A 20088-nucleotide genomic window follows, 5' to 3' on the forward strand; every position below is an offset into this window, starting at 1 on the left:
GCACATGTTGACACACTGTGTGCATCTTCCAAATTTGGATTTTTCAGGGGTAACACCCCATGTGATGAAGGCAATATCAGCCCAGTTTGTACATACTCATGTCTGATATTGTCTTCACTTTTCAAAGTTGAATTTTGTAAGTTCCTGAGTTCTGTATTTTACAGTTAGATACATGCCTGTTTACCCAAAAACACCAAGTAACCCAAATTTTTATTAAACTCTGTTTTAGAAACACATTATTTCTTGGTTGGTTGTATAAACATTTTCAAAACGCACATGTGAATGTGCTTGGATTAAAAAGTAAAATTATCAACAATGTGTGGCTTCCTTTTTCATGGCAACAAAAATGTATTTGGAGTACAATTTGAGTTTGTGCTGAGAAGGAGTGTGATTTACTAAAGTCAACTCCACTTTGCACTCCAAGTGCAGTTTCATGTGTACTTTTGCAGTGCACGTGGAGGACATAGTGGATGTGCCTTTAATAAAAAAACACCCACAGTGATGTGTAAATGTTTTCAATCATGACATTTTCCTGCCATGGTGCTGAAAATGAGCACGATTTTGGTCAGTAATGCACTACATACATTAGTTACCAAAAAAGAAGGTGTGTGTGTAGCAGACCCACAACATAATAACATTATCTTAAGAAGAGACTGTCCCCTCATCTCGCTCTGAACTTGGGTTTGCACTGTTGGTGAAAAAAGGCACAATTTGAAAAAACCTAATTATACCTAGGAGACACCTAAAACCAAGCCAAGCAGTAAATGAAGGAGTTTCAGATCAAAATTTATTTTTAAAATGCCGCTCAGACATTGTCTGGCATATCAATGGCCCCCCTACCCACAAAGTAGTCCAAGTATTGTGTTCTAACCTCATGGGCGCTTGGGGGGGCAAGCCAGGATGAGCATGTTGAAGTCCCGTGAGGTTATCTGCATTTTCCATCAAGTCTGCTTCTTGTTAGCCAACTGAGACCTCATAGTTCACAGAAACTTTTTTTCAAATAATTGTGAAGAACACAGCACGCCAGCACTATGTGATTCAGTTTGTATTCCGCCATATGAATAGGCGTAAGAAAAAGGCGGAACCGGCTGGCCAGTATACCAAAAGTGTTCTCCACCACTCTTCGGGCTCTGGACAGGCGGAAATTAAAAATACTCTGGTCTGGGGTGAGGGTCCTCATCGGGAAAGGCCGCATCAGATGGTTCGCCAGGGCAAACGCCTCATCCGCGACGAAGATGTCCTTCCTGATTCTCCTCTGGGGGTGGCAAGCCCAGACTGCCACTCTGGAGATGCCAGTAGAACTCCGTCCGTGCGAAGACTCCACCATCCGACATCCGTCCATTTTTCCCCACGTCCACATACAAAAACTCATATGTCGCAGACACCACCGCCAACATCATGATACTATGAAACCCCTTATAATTATAATAGTACAACCAGGGCCAGATTAAGAACATCATGGGCCTGGTGCTGAGGATTTTGGTGGGGCCTTTTATAAGCAATAAATAAATATGCAAACTATTTTTTGTTATAACAAATTAAATTACAGAGAGAAAGGGAGAAAGGGGATGAAAGAGGTGTGAGGGGTAAGGGAGGGAGGATGAGAGAGAAAGGGGGGGTGAGAGAGAGAGGATGCACATGACCATGTGTGGGAATGACATCAACGCAGTCTGGCCAAGGCAAGTGACCGAAGGCACAGAACCCAGAAGGAAGACCGGGTGAAGATGGAAGTGCCCGGGCCCCGCCGGACTGATCACAGCACTGGAGGGCTCAGTCTGACAATTTAAGTGTAACCTAATGTGCTAATATACTGTGCATACTTGTACATTATGGCATAACCTACCCCAGGGCCTCTAAAAAGTAGTAATGTTAGAAAAGTTTACTACCGCTTTAATATCACAGGAGCCTCTCACGGGGCCCCCTACTGACCCTGTGGCCTTTGGGCAGTGCCTAAGTGCATAGTTGTCAACATTTCAAAAATATTTTCAGGGACGCTTTTTTTTTTACCAGTGGTATATTTAGAGTAGCTAACATCCCACGTGTTCCTCTATGCATCACAAGAGTAATTACAAAATTAAATAAGTACTAATAATGGGGCAGAACAAATATGAGGACTGTGAGATTTCCTTTAGTTGAACTAACAAAAGCGCCCATTCTAGAGCTGGTAACATTGAGGATATTCAGTATAATTTTAAAGAACAGTTTTTGTGGGTAAGAGGCATAGGGGAGGAGTATGGATGGTATAAAAGTGGGAAGTATGTGCAGGGGAGGGAGAGGAATGTGGAGGGTCTAACAGTGGGCACTATGTACATGAGAGGAGTGCAGTGGGTATGGCAGAAGGCACTATGTACAGGAGAGGAGTGTGGAGGGTATGACAGTGGGCACTATGTACAGTAGAGAAGTGTGGAGAGTAGGGCAGCAAGCAGTAATTACAGGAGATTAGTGTGGAGGGAGGGTATGACAGTGGGCACTATGTACAGGAGAGGAGTGTGGAGGGTATGACAGTGGGCACTATGTATAGGAGAGAAGTGTTGGAGGTATGACAGTGGGCACTATGTATAGGAGAGGAGTGTGGAGGGTATGACAGTGAGTAGTATGTACAGGAGAGGAGTGTGGAGGGTATGACGGTGGGCACTATGTCTAGGAGAGGAGTGTGGAGGGTATGAAAGTGAGTAGTATGTAGAGGAGAGGAGTGTGGAGGGTAAGACAGTGAGCAGTACGTATAGGAGAGAAGTGTGGAGAGTATGACAATGGGCACTATGTATAGGAGAGGAGGATGAAGTAATCTGGGAAGGAAAAATGTAAAGGTTTGTGGAAGGATGTTTAGGGACTGCGTAGTGGTTAAGCGGACCATACATGGATTGAAATTACACCAATTAAGCAGAGACCAGCCATAGTCGATCTATGTATGGGCTAGCTGGTTTTACACAAGTCAACCTATTAACCGACTTGAGTACAACCAGCCTGTCAGGTTTTCCCCAAAACAATCAGTGCTGTCAGCTATAGTTAGCAACACTAATCATTGTATTCACTGGCAGAACACAATAACACTGCGGGAGTGATTGCCCTATTCACAGGTCAGCAGGTGAGAGGGTGTGTGGGGACAGGCTGGGGAGAGATACTAGTCAGTCCCTGGGTAGGCTCTGGTTAGTATCAGAGCCAGATACACAAAGGTTACATACGCCACGATCGTTAGAGCAAGAGCAATAATTCTAGCACTAGACCATGTAACCTGTAAAAAAAATGTAAAGTATCGCTTAGTACACAACAAAAAATTGTGCTAACTTTAGTGTTATTTTTAATGAATGAAACAGTTTCTTTCCAGAAAAAAGTTTGAAAAATTGCTGCGCAAATATCTTATAACATAAAAAGTTGCAAAGACCACCATTTTATTCCATAGGGTGTCTGCTAAAACAATATATAATGCTTGAGGGTTCTGAGTAACTTTCTAGCATAAAAAAATTATGATTTTTACATGTAGGAGAGAAGTCTCAGAATGGGCCTGGGTGGCAAGGGGTTAATTATCATAAGTAATATACAAATAATTAATATAAGCACTGTGAGGTCATCCTCTCAGTCTGCTGCAGAGTGTTCCAGCTTCTATTTAAACTGGCCGCTCTGTATGTAGCTTCTGACAGGCTGTGCAAGCAGCCCTGTATCTCCGGAACATAGAAGATAGCAGCCCCATATTTTAACCAGTGCTGGAGTGGGTCTTTAGCTACCTACCCCCCAAATGTGGGGTCTCTGTGATTCCTGATCGCCGAGCTACAATCCCCGAAGTCTATCTTTTTTTTTTTTTGGGCAAATGGGCCTATCTTGAGAAAGGGGCCTGGAGCTGCAGCTCCAATAGCCCCTATGTTAATCCGGCCCTGAGTACGACCCCGAGTTAGGTGGTGGGACGATGCCTACGTGCTTCCCATCTATTGCTCCTCCACAATTGGGAAAGTCCCAATGACTGGCAAAGTGGGAGGCCACAGTCTGCCATTCGAGTGGCGTTGAATGACACTGTGGAGTGAAACAAGACCAAAAATTAGTAATTTGACCAATCAACATTACAAGCAGATTACACACAAACATTTTGTGACAAAATTAGTCAAACATTTTGGGAACTGAGTATTTAAAGCCTAAAGTCTAATGTCCCCTTATGAGAGTCATCACCCCCCCCCCCATCCCCCCCATCTGATGGGCCCTTGCTAAAAAATGAGGGGGGGATGTTTAGGACAGGTAACCCTCTCCACTTGATTGAGAGCTGAATGGCTAAATAATGTGTGCTACTTTGGGAAGCCCCTCCTTAGTTACACTTTTGGCAGCCCGCGGGACAGGTAAGAAGGGTCATAATAACAAAAATTAACCAAAATGTAAGCACTTTTTGACATTCTGCTATTACATATCCAGATAATTAATAGGTTAAAACCAAAAAAAAAAAAACATTTGAAAGTATTGAGGCAGGCCCTTGCACTACATGCTTAGGTGAATTCATCCATAAATGTGAGCATCAAAAAGGTAGGTATAGTGTGTATTGAGTTTGGTAAAGTCTGCAGATAGAGGATTGCTATCAGCTGAGCTAGCAGTTGGGGGAGGGGGGTTCCTAATGAGTTTGGCACAACCCCCCCCCCCCAAAATAAATAAACACTCTGCATGAATTGAAGCACACACATCACATTTGTAGACATTTTAGGGGAAAGCAATACTATGGAGCTGCCAAAAGACATTGTTAAGTGACTAGACTATAGTTTTATGGGCCAAGAAGAGCACGGTGGGGAAGATAGTGAGGCAAATCTGCATGAGGACAAAAGGGCAGAGTATATGAATTAGAGCATATTGCAATGATGGTAATTAGGGAATGAGGAAAGAAATGCAAGACATTAGCAATCATGAAATACATAGAATGTGATGTTTAAGGATAAAACTTACCTTCATATAGTCCTTCTGCAGGACCTGAATGATGGCAGAACAGGTCTCTGGAATAATGATCCCCAGAGCCTGGGGGGAAATGCCTGTGGAGAACTTGAGGTCCTGAAGGCTTCTCCCAGTCGCCAAGTAGCGCAACGTGGTGATGAGCCTCTGCTCCGGAGTGATGGCTTGCCGCATGCAGGTATCCTGCCTGCTGATTTAAGGGGTCAGCAAAGCCAGCAGACGGTGAAAAATGGGGTCTGTCATCCGGAGATAATTCCTGAAATCATCAGGATTATTCTCCTGGATCTCACAGGGCAAAGGCATGTGCGAGAACTGGTCACGCTGGCGCAACCAATTCTTGGTCCACAAACGCCTCCCCTCCCTGTTCATGGACCGGGCTTGTGTCAAAGTAACAACCCCAACACGAAGCCCCTGCACAGCAGAAACTCTACGACGAGTAGGTACGGACACCAGAAAGCACAGATAAACAGCAAGACCTGAAAGAACGACCTGAATAGCAGAAGCAAGCAGACAATAAGAAATGCCTTTCAAAGCGTACTATGCCAAGATATAGTCCACAATGATCAAATACTTACTGACTGCACGCACTGATTATCAGATACGCAAATACAAGCACAAACTGAAGAGCTGTAGCGATCTGAATCACAAATCTGAAAAGCGCGAATCGTCTCTCACCAAACTTCTACTAACACGCGATAGACACGAGATCAGCAGAAGGAGCCCAAAGGGTGTCGGACATGGAGCTGAACTTCCTTTTTCTAGTCCCGCCATACACGGCTTACGTCACCGCGTTCTTGGCAACCGCTATATCAGACAACTTGGCCCGACCGTGTGTATGCAACAGTTTCGAACACAATCCGACGGATTTGGTTGGCAGAATCTCCGACCGTGTGTACAGGGGCTTAGACATTTCTTCCATTTAAGAAGCTCAGTAAATCTGCACAATTTGACGATTCTTGTAAGTGTATTTTAGGGTTATATTAATGTCACTTAACTGATGTTCTTCTATTGCTTAAAGTATGGCTATAATAAAATTTCCTGATCATATTTGTATGTATCTTTCTATACTACATCTGTGCCTTAAATTTTGCATAGGTTTCCATTGTGCTGCATCTTGTTCAATAGTGTCCATGTTCTTCTAACAATGCAGCATAAGTTTCCTCCACTGACATCAATGATAATGCATAATTTTCCTCCTACTGGCACCGATGATGGAGCATTCTCCCTCCCACTGACACCAACATTGAAGCATTCTCCCCCACTGACATCAACAATTTCTTCTTCCTACTGTGGTGAATGATGGGACATATTATTTCTCCCACAAACACCAATACCATAGCGTTTTTAATCACACAGTTACTGCTGGGCATGCTGTATTCCATTGACACAGACTCTTGGACATTCTTTATCACACGGACATGGATACGGAGGCATGTTTACTCCTATTGTCCACTAACCCATTCCTTCCTCCTACTGTCACAGTGCAGTAGTGCAGCATATGGGTCTCTTTTAATGGCCACATTTCATCTAAAGAATAGTATAGGAAGAAATGCATGGAACTACAACTAGAAGCTGCAGAGCCATGCTCAACACCTCTGTCAGGCACAATGTTTCCACAATGTTTCCAGAACCACATTTTTTTAATAAACCCTTTCAAATGTCATCCTCTTTATTTTGAAATTTATGAAACTATGGTTTTAGTGATATGATGTATAGTCATACTAATATCTTCATACATAAAGAGCAAAACATTTTAAGCCCAGACAACAAATTTGTTACAGAAAAAAAAAATTACTTTATATATTTTAGGAACAATTCTACCTTACATTAACTACCTGCTACCTGGCCACGAAACATATACGGTTGAGTTGGAGCTTCCTTTTTCTGTGAGGATGTACCTGTATGTTCTCCCACTTAGCGGCGTGCAATGGAGCCATTTGTGGGAGAAATCACAGTTTGGGATACAGAGCCAATGAAATTGGCCCTGTACCATTGATCACTGTGATAAACCACAACCATCACAAATGTAAGCACAGGCTGCTTGTTGTGGCATTCCTTCCTCTCACACAGAGTGGTGTAAGAGGAAGGAGACCCAATCAGTGCCAGTCTGATTTTTCTAAACTTTTATTCTGATTTGTTGCGGAAAAAATACTATTATGCCACGTACACACGATCGGAATTCTGGTTGGAAAAAGCTCTGATGATTTTCCCGACAGAATTCTGACGGAATTTGGCTCAAGCTGTCTTGCCTACACACGGTCACACCAAATTCCGATTGTTTATAACGCGGTGAGGTATAACACGTAAGACGCGACTAGAAAAAGGAAGTTCAATAGCCAGTAGCCCATAGCTTCTGTCTCGTAGTTGAATCTGAGCATGCATGATTTTTGGCATGTCAGAATTGCATACACATGATTGGAATTACCGATAGAAAGTTTTTCCATCGGCAAAATTGAGAACATGCTATCAATTTTTGGCTGGCGGGAATTCGGACAGCTAAATTCCGATCGAGCATACACATGGTCACATTTTCCAATGAAAAGCTCTCATTGGTCTTTTTCTGGCCGGAATTCCAAACGTGTGTACGCGGCATTACACTCGGAGTAGTCCTGATTGCAGCCATAGTCTAAACCCGGCCAAATACGGAGCAAATTTCTTTCTTTCAGACAGTGTTGACATGGACATCTCTCCTGCAGTACCATTGTGTTCTAGGCCTGCCCATACATGGTTTGAATCCCAGACGATAAAAGTGAAGGTATGTTTAAGATATTTCTGACTACCTGCCACTTTCCTGTATCTGATGTCTGCCTGGGCCGTCCATTTGCTAGCATACTACTATGTCTCTGCTTGCCTCCTGTATTGACCCTGGTCTGTTTATCGATCATGTTTCTGCCTTCTACCTGAACTGACCTCAGCCTGTTAACTTACCATGTTTTTTGTCACCTGGACTGCTGACGCAGTGCAAGACCCTGCCACTGTAGTTTTAGGATTGAAAACAGGGGTATAACATATGCAGAGTGAGGGGCTCCAGAGTGTTGTTTCAAAGTGGAGAGAACTAAACTTCTGGCTTTCTCCAGGATTCCCAGATCAGGATCTGGAGGCTGGCAACTTTGAATAGCTTTGGCTGTGAAGAAGCCTCTACTCCTGTGTCCAGGTCTTACTTGACCAAGGCCCTAAGCCTGAGGGCCAGATCAGCAGGGAGCTGTGAATGTGTGTTGAAAAAAAAAAGGTGTGAAAGGGTACAGTTGGTATACAAAAGCAGGTCTGAGTATTGGGCCTGAGCATCAGTTCTGTGACAGGAGCCAAGAGGCTGTTTATCATTTTGCTTGCATACAAACTATGCCTCTACCTGCTGCCTGAAATTACCCTGGCCTGTTAATTGGCCATGTTTCTGTTGCCTGGACAGACACTTTGGCTGTTGCTGACCATGTCTCTGCCTGCTGTGTAGACCAATATTTGGCTGTTGCTTGTATTGACTCTGACCTGTTAATCAACCATGTTTCTGCCTGGACCAATCCTTTACCTGTTTGCGGACCACATCTTTGCCTGGCACCAGTACTGGCCCATCTGCACATTCCACTGCCTACATTTCTGTGAGACACCAGTCCCACCCATCCTCTGCAGACAACAGCACTACTGTACCACACTTACTCTTTGTTTGGCCTCCTATACTACTTGGCCAGTGAACATAGAATTGTGCTGTGGGGTAGCCATGTACCAGTAAGTTGGACCTGCTTGTTTTTTAGGAACAAGGACTGTTGTAGGTAAAGCTACACCATGCTATATTCACTGACCACTCATAAAGAGGTGCCCATTACAGTGCACTGTGTTATGTACAGCGTTGGTTGATTTTTGGGATACACATGTTGCAATATTGGGTACACGATCAGTCCAAAATTTGTAAAGGTCTTACACATGTGGTATCCGCATACTCAGAAGGAGTCACATAATATATTTTGGATGTAACTCTAAGGCCTCTTTTACACAGATGGACCGTTAAAATCTGCCTGTCCGTTTTCTAGGCGGACCTGAACGGACACTCCATAGACCGCTATGGATTGACGGATGTCAGCGGTGACATGTCCGCTGACATCTGACTCGCTCCGATCCAAAAAAGTGTGACAGAGGAAAACCCTATCTTTCCATCCATCTGCGGATCGGATCGGATGAAGACAGACAGGCAGTTAGTAATCATCCGATTCCCCCATAGGGGAGAGGGGACTCTGACAGGTCCGTCCCTGCACAGAGTACGGAGACGGACTTGTCATCCACCGGCTCAGTGGGGATCAACAGAGCGATCCCTGCTGAGCAAGCGGAGTACTAAAAACGGACAGCTCCGTGTGAAAGGGGCCTAATTATTTCCGTGCTGTGTATAAAAATGTATCATTAATTGACAACTTTGTGTTTTTAAAAAAAAATACACTTTCATTTTCTTTTAACATTTTCCAAAAACTTGTGGCAAAAGATGACATTTTCAAAGGACTCATTATGCCTCTTAGAAAGAAATTTGGGTGTTAGCTTTCCAAAATGTGTTCATTTTGTGGATGTTTCCACCAGGGCATCCAAAATGTTATAGGTAATCAGGAAATTAGATGTGTAATTTATGCCCCTAGAATACCTAAAGGCGCTCCTTGGATTTTGGGCTGTTCTATGTGGCTAGTGTTATAGAGTATATGATCAACTATAACTCCATTTTGTCTTTTGTCTTCCATCTTACAGTTCTTGTAAGTGTTGAACTTTAAATGACCTCTGCTTTATGACAAGTACTTGTACACAGGTGTTCTCGAAAATGTATTAAAATAGTTCATTGTAAGTTCACCAATTAGACAAGGAACATTTTGACAGTTAAACATATAAATCACAGAAGATAAGAGTAAACCTCTTATAACAGGTGGTTTGAGATAATTAGGTGGAATACAGGAAAGTTATGTGCAGAACATTAATTAATTTTGACAGGGTCAAATAAAGGTCTGTTTGAGCCCTCATTAAAACTGTTAAAATACATACATAGTGAGACATATAACACATCTGGTGGGGTTATTGAAAGTTCATTCTTCCAGAGTCGTAAATATGTTATTCTTGAAGATAGTTAAACCTTATCAAGATGAGAAGGTTTTGATTTAACACAGCTGGGTGCCAGACAGTCTCTACACAGGTGTTCTTAATTGGACAAAACCAGTTATAAATCATTTTAATGAACATATAGGAATTCTGAGAATAAGTTTATCTGGTTGTAGAACAGGTTTCAGATTTATGGATAGTTACATTGACGTAGATCTTAGCGGCCAATCATGTCTAGCAGTGGATCTACCCCTCCCCTTGTTTTCTCCTTTATAAGCTGTATCCCTTAATAAAGTTTCAGACTTGCTTTGCACATTTGGCTGCTGTGTGTGTGTGTCATTGAGGTCTCCAGAATTCTGATTGCGGTCACTGTGAATTTACCAGGATAAGAGGGTGGTCGGCTGTTCAGTAATCTATCCCTTTCAGTGGGGCTCGCCCGGGATAAGCTGTTATTCTACAGTATGTTTATTTATTTTTCTTATCTGACGAATTTCTTGCCGTGGCTCTGATTTAGTTTAGCTTTAGTCCCATTTAAATTATATAGAAAGGAGACGGACCATGCCTACATAGACTAACATAGATAAAAGGTTTTTGGTAAACCTAGAAGTCCTTTTGGTGAGGACATAGATAAAGGGTCTTTGGCAGACCTATAAAGTCCTTTGGGAGGACACAAATATGTAAACAGTACTGTTACTCCTTTTGGTAAGGAGAATAGTCTATGAGGTAAATCCACCGCGACCCAAAACTTTTCTGCTTATTCTTTCTGTCACTTAGAAGTATAAGATAATTTGTTGTATGGGTCAGACGACTGTAAGGTAAGACAATTGTACCCCACTGTCAATATGGGTCAAAAACATGGTACAGAAGTTCCTCTCCCTAATCCCAACCCTGGGGAAACATGTAAAGACTATGTAGCTAGGGTTTGTGGTACGGATTATGAGTTCATAGTTCCCTGGGTATCAAATTTATCGGGGTGGACTGAAACTATGCATAGCTCTGATTCTTTCCCCCGGGATTTTGATAATGGTAAAGGGTCTATGTCTGGGAAATAAAAAGGCGTTTCCCTGGTACTCCGGTGACCCACATTTGGGACATGACTTATATGAGACAAGGAGGGAAGAACTGTTTGAAATATGCCCCATACTGGTTCCTAAGGGATAATAAGAAACAAAAGAAATTCAGAAAATGTTTAAGTAAGGAGGATTATAAGAGAAAGCACAGGGAAGAGGCAGAAAAAAAGAGACCAGACCCAAATGCCCCCCTCCTTCCATTTAACCATACACAAACAAAATCTATCCCAGTCTCACAAAAGACATACATCTTTTAGCTGGTCATCATGCTGTCAGCCAGAGATGGGCTCCAGCCCCAGCTCAACAGCAACAATCCCCTGCCCCTGCCCCGGTTTAGCAGCAACAAGTTCTGCAGCAACAGGAAGATAGATCAGAAAGTCCCATAGTGACTGTCAGTCAAATTGATTCTGATGTTGCAGGGAATTCTGACACAGACCGCTTCAGTGAGACATAAAACGACACTAAGTAAAAATAAAAAAAATAAACTATCAGACATTGGAGGAAGCTCATGCAATACTTAAGGAGCTACAAGAGAAATCAGATGAGCTTAAAGAACATATAACCCCCTTTAAGACTAATGCCCTGTACACACAGTCGGACTTTCCGACGAAAAAATCTGTCTGATTTTGGCTCAAACTTGTCTAGCATACACACGGTCACACAAAGTTGTTGGAAAATCCAATCATTCTGAACGCGGTGATGTAGAACACGTACAATGGGGCTATAAATGGGCCAGTAGCCAATAGCTTTCATCTCGTAATTTATTCTGAGAGTGCGTGGCACTTTGTATGTCGGAATTTTCTATACACGATCGGAATTTAAACTATTGGATTTTGTTGTCGGAAAATTTTAGATCCAGCTCTCAAACTGTGTGAGAAATTCTGATGGAAAAAGTATGATGGAGCCCACACACGATCAGATTTCCCGACAACACGATCTGAACGCACATTTTCCATCGGAAAGTCTGACCGTGTGTACAGGGCATAAGAGTGGGAGACAATATGGGAAGAAAGATAGAGAAAATGATAGGAAGGAAGCTGCCCCAAATGTTCAAGCCCCATTTATGACAATAGGGAATGACATGCTTAAAAAGATCATAGATATAGAGGACATTAATAAAATAATCAAACACTGTCCCAAGCCCAGTGTCTCAACCAGAGGCACTCTCACCTGTTTAAAAAAAGCCTGCAAGGGCAGAAATTACACACAAGAAGACATGCACCTGATTATTGATGGAATAATCAGACACACAACTGCATGGAACTGGGTTAATGTCCCAACCATAGCTGTAATACAAGACGGTGACACCAAAGCAGCAGATTATGGGCTTAACACTAAGGATGGTAGGAAGAAAATGTGGGAAGAAATTGAGAAAGAAATGACAAGTGCTTTTAAAAATAAGTCTTCCCTCCCTACTGCTATAGCGTGCAAATAAAAGTCAAGTGAGTCAGTTCTGGATTTTTTTAACAGAATGAATATTTTATTGAGATCAGTTGCATGTTATACCAAATAAGCATCATAGTTTGCGTTATTGACCAATACAACAGTAAGTTCCTACAGTTTTAGATTTTTGGAAGAGATTCATGGATACCTGCACTCAAGAGGCTGAGTTATCCTTGCAGGCAGATATGACTAGTATGATGATTCAGATTTACATCGCTAACCTGAAACCAAAGATAGGCTTAATGGTCAGGCAAATGATTTCTGAATGGCTAACAAGTACTGTATTTATTGCCGTATAACACTCACTTTTTCACCATGAAAATTGGGTGCAAATATCACGTGCGTGTTATACTCCAATACAAAAATGTAAGTTTTTTCCTGAAACTTCCCTCTTAAAATGAATGTGCGTGTTATACACCTGTGCGTGTTATACGCTGATAAATACGGTACTTTGGATGTTTTTCAGAAAACATTAACAGAAAAGGATGCTGCAGGGTGTTTTGATATAGCAAAGGAAAAACCAGTAACTTCCCATTACCAAGAAAGGGCACAGCAAATGCTTCCCCAGAGTAATGGTGGGCAGTGGATACGAGGCAGAGGAAGAGGATTTTCTAGGGGTCCTCAGCAGTCCAGAACCAGTTGTCCTGCAGACAGGAGGGCCTCTGGAAAAATCAATGCCCTTATGAATCTTTCAATCAACAGATAAAAAACGCCAGATGACCTGGTGCAGAATGCCCCAAGGTTATGTAGACTCCCCTGTAGTATACACAGTGGCCCTCCAGGCAACCCTGCGGTCCTGGACACCCCGCCATGGTTTTGTCCTACTTCAATATGTTGATTATTTGTTGTGTAGTCCAAGCCAGGTTGCATGCAAGGAGCATGGTTTAGATCTGTTACATTGGTTAGCAGACAATGGTCACAAGATTTCTAAGAAAAAGCTACAATGGTGTCAGGAAACTGTTGAATACCTTGGTTTTGTACTCTACAAAGGAGAAAGGAAAATCAGTCACAGGAGAGCTGCGACTCTCATGGGTCTGCCCGTCCACTCATTAAGAAGGACATGCTATCCTTTCTTGGTATGATTAGTTACTGCTGCCAATGGATACCTGATTGTTCCCTTATGATAATCTCCTGAGGCAAGCCACAAGTACTGACATGCCAGATTGTGTGAAATGGAATGATAACATGTACAGTGCTTTTGTGTATCTTAAAACTGCAATGGTTACAGCTCCTGGATTTGGACTACCTGAATATGGGAAGATGTTTCATTTGTTTGCAAGGGACAACTGTAAAACAATGGCGGGGGTCCTGGCGCAGCAGCATGGGGGCAAATTCCGCCCTATTGCATTTTTTTTAAAGGTTGTGCCTATGTCAGTACAGGGCATGCCAGTGTGTCTCAGAGCTCTGGCATCCTGTGCAATGGTAGTGGAGATGGCTACATCATTCACTCTAGGACATGCCACCGTACTACCCACCACTCACAATGTATCAGGCTGAGTGGTTATGAAGTAATTTTACTTTCTAACCCAAAACTTGATATAAAATATGCCTCTTCCACTTCTGGCCCAGTTCCAATCATCAATGCCTTGCTAAGCTTGAAAGGTGAGAAAGATGAGGTAGTGCCTCAACATGAATGCATGGACCTCATTCACCAAGACACATCCCTAAGACCAGACATGTCTTCAACTGCTCTCCCTGGAGCACAAAATGTCTTTGTGGATGTGTCTTGTTCCAGACCAAATAATAACACATACCATGCAGGGTATGTGGTTGTTCAGCTGCCTGATAAAATACTGGCAGAAAACCCTGTCCCATTCCAATCAACACAAGCTGCAAAACTTATAGCTCTTACTAGAGTTTGTCAGCTATTTGAAGGGCAGGATGTAAACATTTACACAGACTCCAAGTGCGCTTTTGGTGCTGCTCATAATTTTGGAGCTATATGGAAAAGGAGGGGCTACATAGCAGCAAATGGTAAATCAATTTCACATTCCACACTTGTCACAAGCCTATTAGAAGCCATACAACTACCAAAATCCATTGTTATATTGCACTGTAAGGAACATACAGGTCAGCAAAATGACATAGCCAAGGAAAATGCTTTAGCTGACAAAGCAGCAAGAGGCAGCATCCACACAGCCAGCAGACATCCAAATGCCATTGTTCTCTCCTGAAATCCCACTCCTAGATCAAACGTTGCATGATCTCCAAACATATGCTACAGACAAAGACATTCAACAATGGAATGCAGTAGGTGTGCAGAAAAGCCCAGAAACTGGCCTTGTCTGCCAAGAGGGGAGACCGGGTATTCCTGTAGCAAGTGCTCCTTTGTTCATTTCACAATACCATGATGTAGGATACAGAGGCTGGCAGGTCACATGTGAATTATTAGACAAGGATTTCCCTCTCTTGTTAAGGCACATGTTTCCAGCTGCATCACATGCATTCGGAATAATCCCAGGAACCCTCACAAGGCGAAACATGAACACTTAATATATCCACCCACATCATTCACTTGTTTACAAATTGATTTCACACACATGCCTAAATTAGGTATCTAGAGACAAGAATACGTACTTGTAATAATAGTGGACATGTTTTCAAGATGCATATAAGTGTTTGTAAAAACAAACAGTAGTGAAAATTCTCACACAAGAAATCATTTCCAGATGGGGATGCCAGCTTCAGATCAACTCAGACAATGGCCCTGCATTTGTGGCCAAAGTCTGCCAAGATTTAGTAAAAACGCTCAAAATTGACTGGGCGTTTTACATACCCTATCACCCTCAAAGTTCAGGTATAGTGGAAAGGATGAACAGAACCATTAAGGATAAGATCAGGAAGGCCACTGGAGGTACGTATACCAATTGGAAGAAGGTCCTCCCAGCAGTTCTAGCTGAGGTAAGAATGACACCCTCTAAGAAAACAGGATACTCTCCTTTTGAAGTCCCAATGGGTAGGCCATTCCCCACCCCATGGGCCAGACAGCCACTTATGTTAGAAAGAGGGGACCTTGATCTTATTCAGGAAGAATATGTAAGAAAACATATAGAAACTTTGAAAAAAATTGGAAGAAATGTTGCTCGCACCTCTCCTTCTTCACAGGAACCTACATACCCTCTCCAGGTGGGTGACACTGTGGTGGTCCAGCAATTGAACCGCACCAAGAAGCTCCTTTCGGACCCCCAAACACAGTGATCACAGTTACCCGCACAGCTATTCTGGTAGAGGGACAACAGGCCTGGATTCATGCCAGTCATGTGAAGAAGGTGAACCAAACACCAGACACAAGAGGAAGATTAAAGACAAGTGTAATGCTGACTGCACATCAGCCTGTATTTGTGGGAGGAGTCAGGCTGCATAAAGCCTGCCCTCCTTTGCCTCATCCCCTCGTGGTGGTAGGCCATCGTGTCCCACCCACCCATTCCCTTTTTCTTTCTTCTTTCATTTCATACTTGGGTATGCCCCCCTTTAGGCATACTGACCACGTGACCCCGGCACACTTCAGGTCTATGTTCTCTGTTGCTCTTTGTTCCTTTCCTAGATAATCACAGATTGACTCAGAGTACAAAGGAGATGAAGCAAGAAGTGAAAATCCTTGAATAGTGAGTGAAGCAGGTGGTCAAGACTCTGAAAAAGATGACATCGCTTATTTCACCACAGACTTTTGGGAAGGCCTTCTGCCTCCTATTCTTGATCACCCTGATTGTGTTCCTACCCACATGGATCATAACTAACTGTGTATACCACCCTGAGGACTTGGGTGCCATAAAAGGCATGTGGAGCACAACCTATACATGACACACGTAACAGGTCAAAAAGAGAATCATTGGGAGAAAATGAGATAGGAGAAGGGTCAACCACATTCCATGATAAAATGTTGCTGATGAAGTTCAAATATGCATATGCTGTCATGGTTGTGCATTAATATTTCTTTGTCAGCTTATCTTCTCCTCGTTTTCAGACCAAGAGGCCAGTCACTCACACCTGGCTAGTTTTATACCTCTCCTCTAAGCAGGGTTCCATCCCAGGCCCTATTAGGGAACCCTATATTAACCTGTGCAATGCAAGCCAGTGGTGCTGATCAACCATTGTGTATCCATTGTGTGTTTGGCTTCCTGTTTCCTGCTTGCCGTGTGCTCTACATTTGTCTCTTACTGACCTTGGCATGTTCCCGACTATCCCTGTTTGTCTGTAACCCTGAACTGTTGGCGTGTACTCTGTTGTTCCTGTCTGCTAGTTGCCCTGACCTCTGCCTTATCCCTTTACTATGCTTTTTATTCCAGCCTGCTGCTTCCTGTAGCCTATCGGGAGCTGTGAGACCCTAGGTGTCGCAAACTAGAGCCAGACTGCAGCACAGTCCATCCTCACCACTAGAGTCTCTGGTGAACATCTGCTGGCTCTTAGACTCCGCTCCCTGGGGTATCTATGCTCAACCTGCCACTGGGACCTGTGTTAGTGATCCAGCTTCCTGAACCAGTGCACTTCCAACTCCTACGGAGTGCATCTGTCACCTGGTCTCAGGTGACCTGACATATGCGCCAAACATCAGGTTATGAGAAATGTTATAACCCTCTAACCTGATTTAATAGAATGGTGCAGTGACTCGGATACAGTCCAGTGGGCTCCCAACCATAGAGACACAAAACTCACATTGAGCAGACATGTGGCCACAATAAGAAACTATTAATCTTACTCATTCTGCTCTCTGTGGCGAGTAATTAGTTGGTGTTTGGAGTCCATTGGCTGAAGGAGTCTTATGCTGTTGATGAGATGAGTGGGATTAAGGTAAAATTATGTGTTTAATCACTAGAACCCCTAGACCAAGTTGCTAAAAGTGAAGCCTACATTAGTCTTTATTACAGTAGAAACTCTGTAGAAAATAAGTAATTTCGTGACTTAAGAGGGGATTTTTATAGCGTATATGATCAACTATAACTCCATTTTGTCTTCCATTTTACAGTTCTTGTAAAGCCGCGTACACACGTAGCGGTATGTCCGACGTACTTAGTCTGGCGGACTTCCCGCCAGACTGTCCGTCGGACTTTCCGAACGGGCTACTTGCCCACACACTAAGTCCGCCGTACTATCCGCCCTACTTTTGAAATGAACGGACTCGCCCACACACGCAGAGGAAAGTCCGCTCATTTTGAGCGCGTCTCCAGGTAGGCGGGGCCCACGAAGGAGACGTCGCTGGCCCCTCCGCCTGGTATGGACTTAAAGGGGAACCCCAACGCCGAAAAAAAATCAGTGTGGGGGTCCCTCCAAGTCCACAACAGACCCTTGTCCGAGCACGCTACCCGGCCGGCCAGGAAAGGGGGGGCGAGCGAGCGCCCCCCCCCCCCTCCTGAGCCGTACCAGGCCGCGTGCCCTCAACATGGGGGGTGCCTTGGGGAAGGCGACCCCCCCTTCCCCAAGGCACCCCCCATGTTGAGGGCACGCGGCCTGGTACGGCTCAGGAGGGGGGGGGGGCGCTCGCTCGCCCCCCCTTTCCTGGCCGGCCGGGTAGCGTGATCGGACAAGGGTCTGTTGTGGACTTGGGGGGACCCCAACGCCGATTTTTTTCGGCATTGGGGTTCCCCTTTAAGTCCATACCAGGCGGCAGGGCCAGCGACGTCTCCTTCGCGGGCCCCGCCTACCTGGAGACCCACTCAAAATGAGCGGACTTTTCTCCGGGCGGGAAAAGTCCGCTCATTTCAAAAGTACGGCGGACTGGCATACACATGGCCGGATTGTCCGCCGAAATGCGAGTCTGGCGGGAAGATTGGAGTGCAACACGGCATTCTAAGTCCGCCGTACTTTCGGGTCAAAAAAGTATGCCGGAGGCTACACACGGGGGGGATTGTTTGGCGGACTTGAGTTTGCCGGACTTTTCCACCGGATTGTTTGATCGTGTGTACGCGGCATAAGTGTTGAACTTTAAATTACCTCTGCTTTATGACAAGTACTTGCACACAGGTGTTTTCGAAAATCTATTAAGATAGTTCATTGTAAGGAACATTTTAACAGTTAAATATATAAATCACACAAGATAAGAGTAAACCTCTTATAACAGGTGGTTTAAAATAATTAGGTGGAATAAAGGAAAGTTATGTGCAGAACATTAATTAAGTTTGACAGGGTCAAATAAAGGTCTGTTTGTGTCCTCATTAAAACTGTTAAAATATATACATATAGTGAGACATATAACACATCTAGTGGGGTTATTGTAAGTTCATTCTTCCAGAGTCGTAAATCTGTCATTCTTAAAGTTAGTTAAACCTTATCAAGATGAGAAGGGTTTGATTTAACACAGCTGGGTGCCAGACGGTTTCTACACAGGTGTTCTTAATTGGACAAAACCAGTTATAAATAATTTTAATGAACATATAGGAATTCTGAGAATAATTAAGTTTATCTGGTTGTAGAACAGGTGTCAGATTTATGGATAGTTACATTGACGTAGATCTTAGAAACCAATCATGTCTAGGAGTAGGTCTACCCCTCCCCTCTTGTTTTCTCCTTTATAAGCTGTATCCCTTAGTTTTAGACTTGCTTTGCACATTTGCCGTGTGTGTGTGTGTGTGTGTGTGTGTGTGTGTGTGTGTGTGTGTGTGTGTGTGTGTCATTGAGGTCTCCAGAATTCTGATTGCGGTCGATGTGAATTTACCAGGATAAAAGGGTGGTTGGCTGTCCAGTAATCTATCCCTTTCAGCTAGGCTGTGAAAAGTCTCACTACTCAGTAGGAGTAACAGAATGTGTTTTTGGTAGCGATTGCAAATATTCCTATGCCTTTTGAGAAATAATGTGTTAACATGACAATCCTGTGAAAAAAAAATGATTTACTTTCACAATTTTCCAAAGAATTGTGGGAAATTAAAAAAAATAGGCTCTCCATAGTGTGAATCAATAAACCAAATTTAATAGAAAAGAGGAATTGCACTTACATCCAGAAATAGATAAAAGTATCCAACATAAAAACAGTAGCCGGTCGGCTTGCAGACACCCGTTCAATTGTAGGTACACAGCAATGACGTCAGAGCGTCAACCACCCAGCGTATGTTTCATCTCAAAAGACATTGTCAAGGGAACAGGTGGTGCACTGACTCATTGCTTAAATAGGTACATAAAACCACGCCTCCTTGTGAGACCTGAGCGGTAAAACCTGATCGCTGCATATAACAGGAAGTGGTCAAAAACATTTAAATAACTACTAACCTATTCCAAAATTAAAAATTTAGACCCATGTAGCGCCCTTCTCCTAATGAGCAGATGCTATTGTTTTTTTTCTAATTTAATTATCTGAAGCTGTAGTTTGGCTCAGACTAATTTCTCTAAAAGTTCTGGTTTCTGTACCTGTCCAGTTGGGTAGCACTGATTCCCACCTTTTCTGGGGTCCGTGATCCCAACCCCAGGGCCCAGCTGAGAGTGTAGGCCCAGGAATGTCTTGGGGCCTGCTGGGTTTAACTGGGCCTTAACTAGGTTAATGACACACAATGGGCTGTTAAAGTGAAGTGGACTGTAGAAAAGAAAATAACAAAAGTGAAGTTTTACCCACTGCAACTTTCACCTTTCATTTAATGGAAACAAAAAAAATTCTGATTGGTTGCTAGGGATA

The sequence above is a fragment of the Lithobates pipiens genome, unplaced genomic scaffold (assembly GCF_037356315.1).
Source record: "Lithobates pipiens isolate NorthernLeopardFrog02 unplaced genomic scaffold, aLitPip1_a1.2 Scaffold_18, whole genome shotgun sequence".
Classification (NCBI taxonomy): Eukaryota; Metazoa; Chordata; class Amphibia; order Anura; family Ranidae; genus Lithobates; species Lithobates pipiens.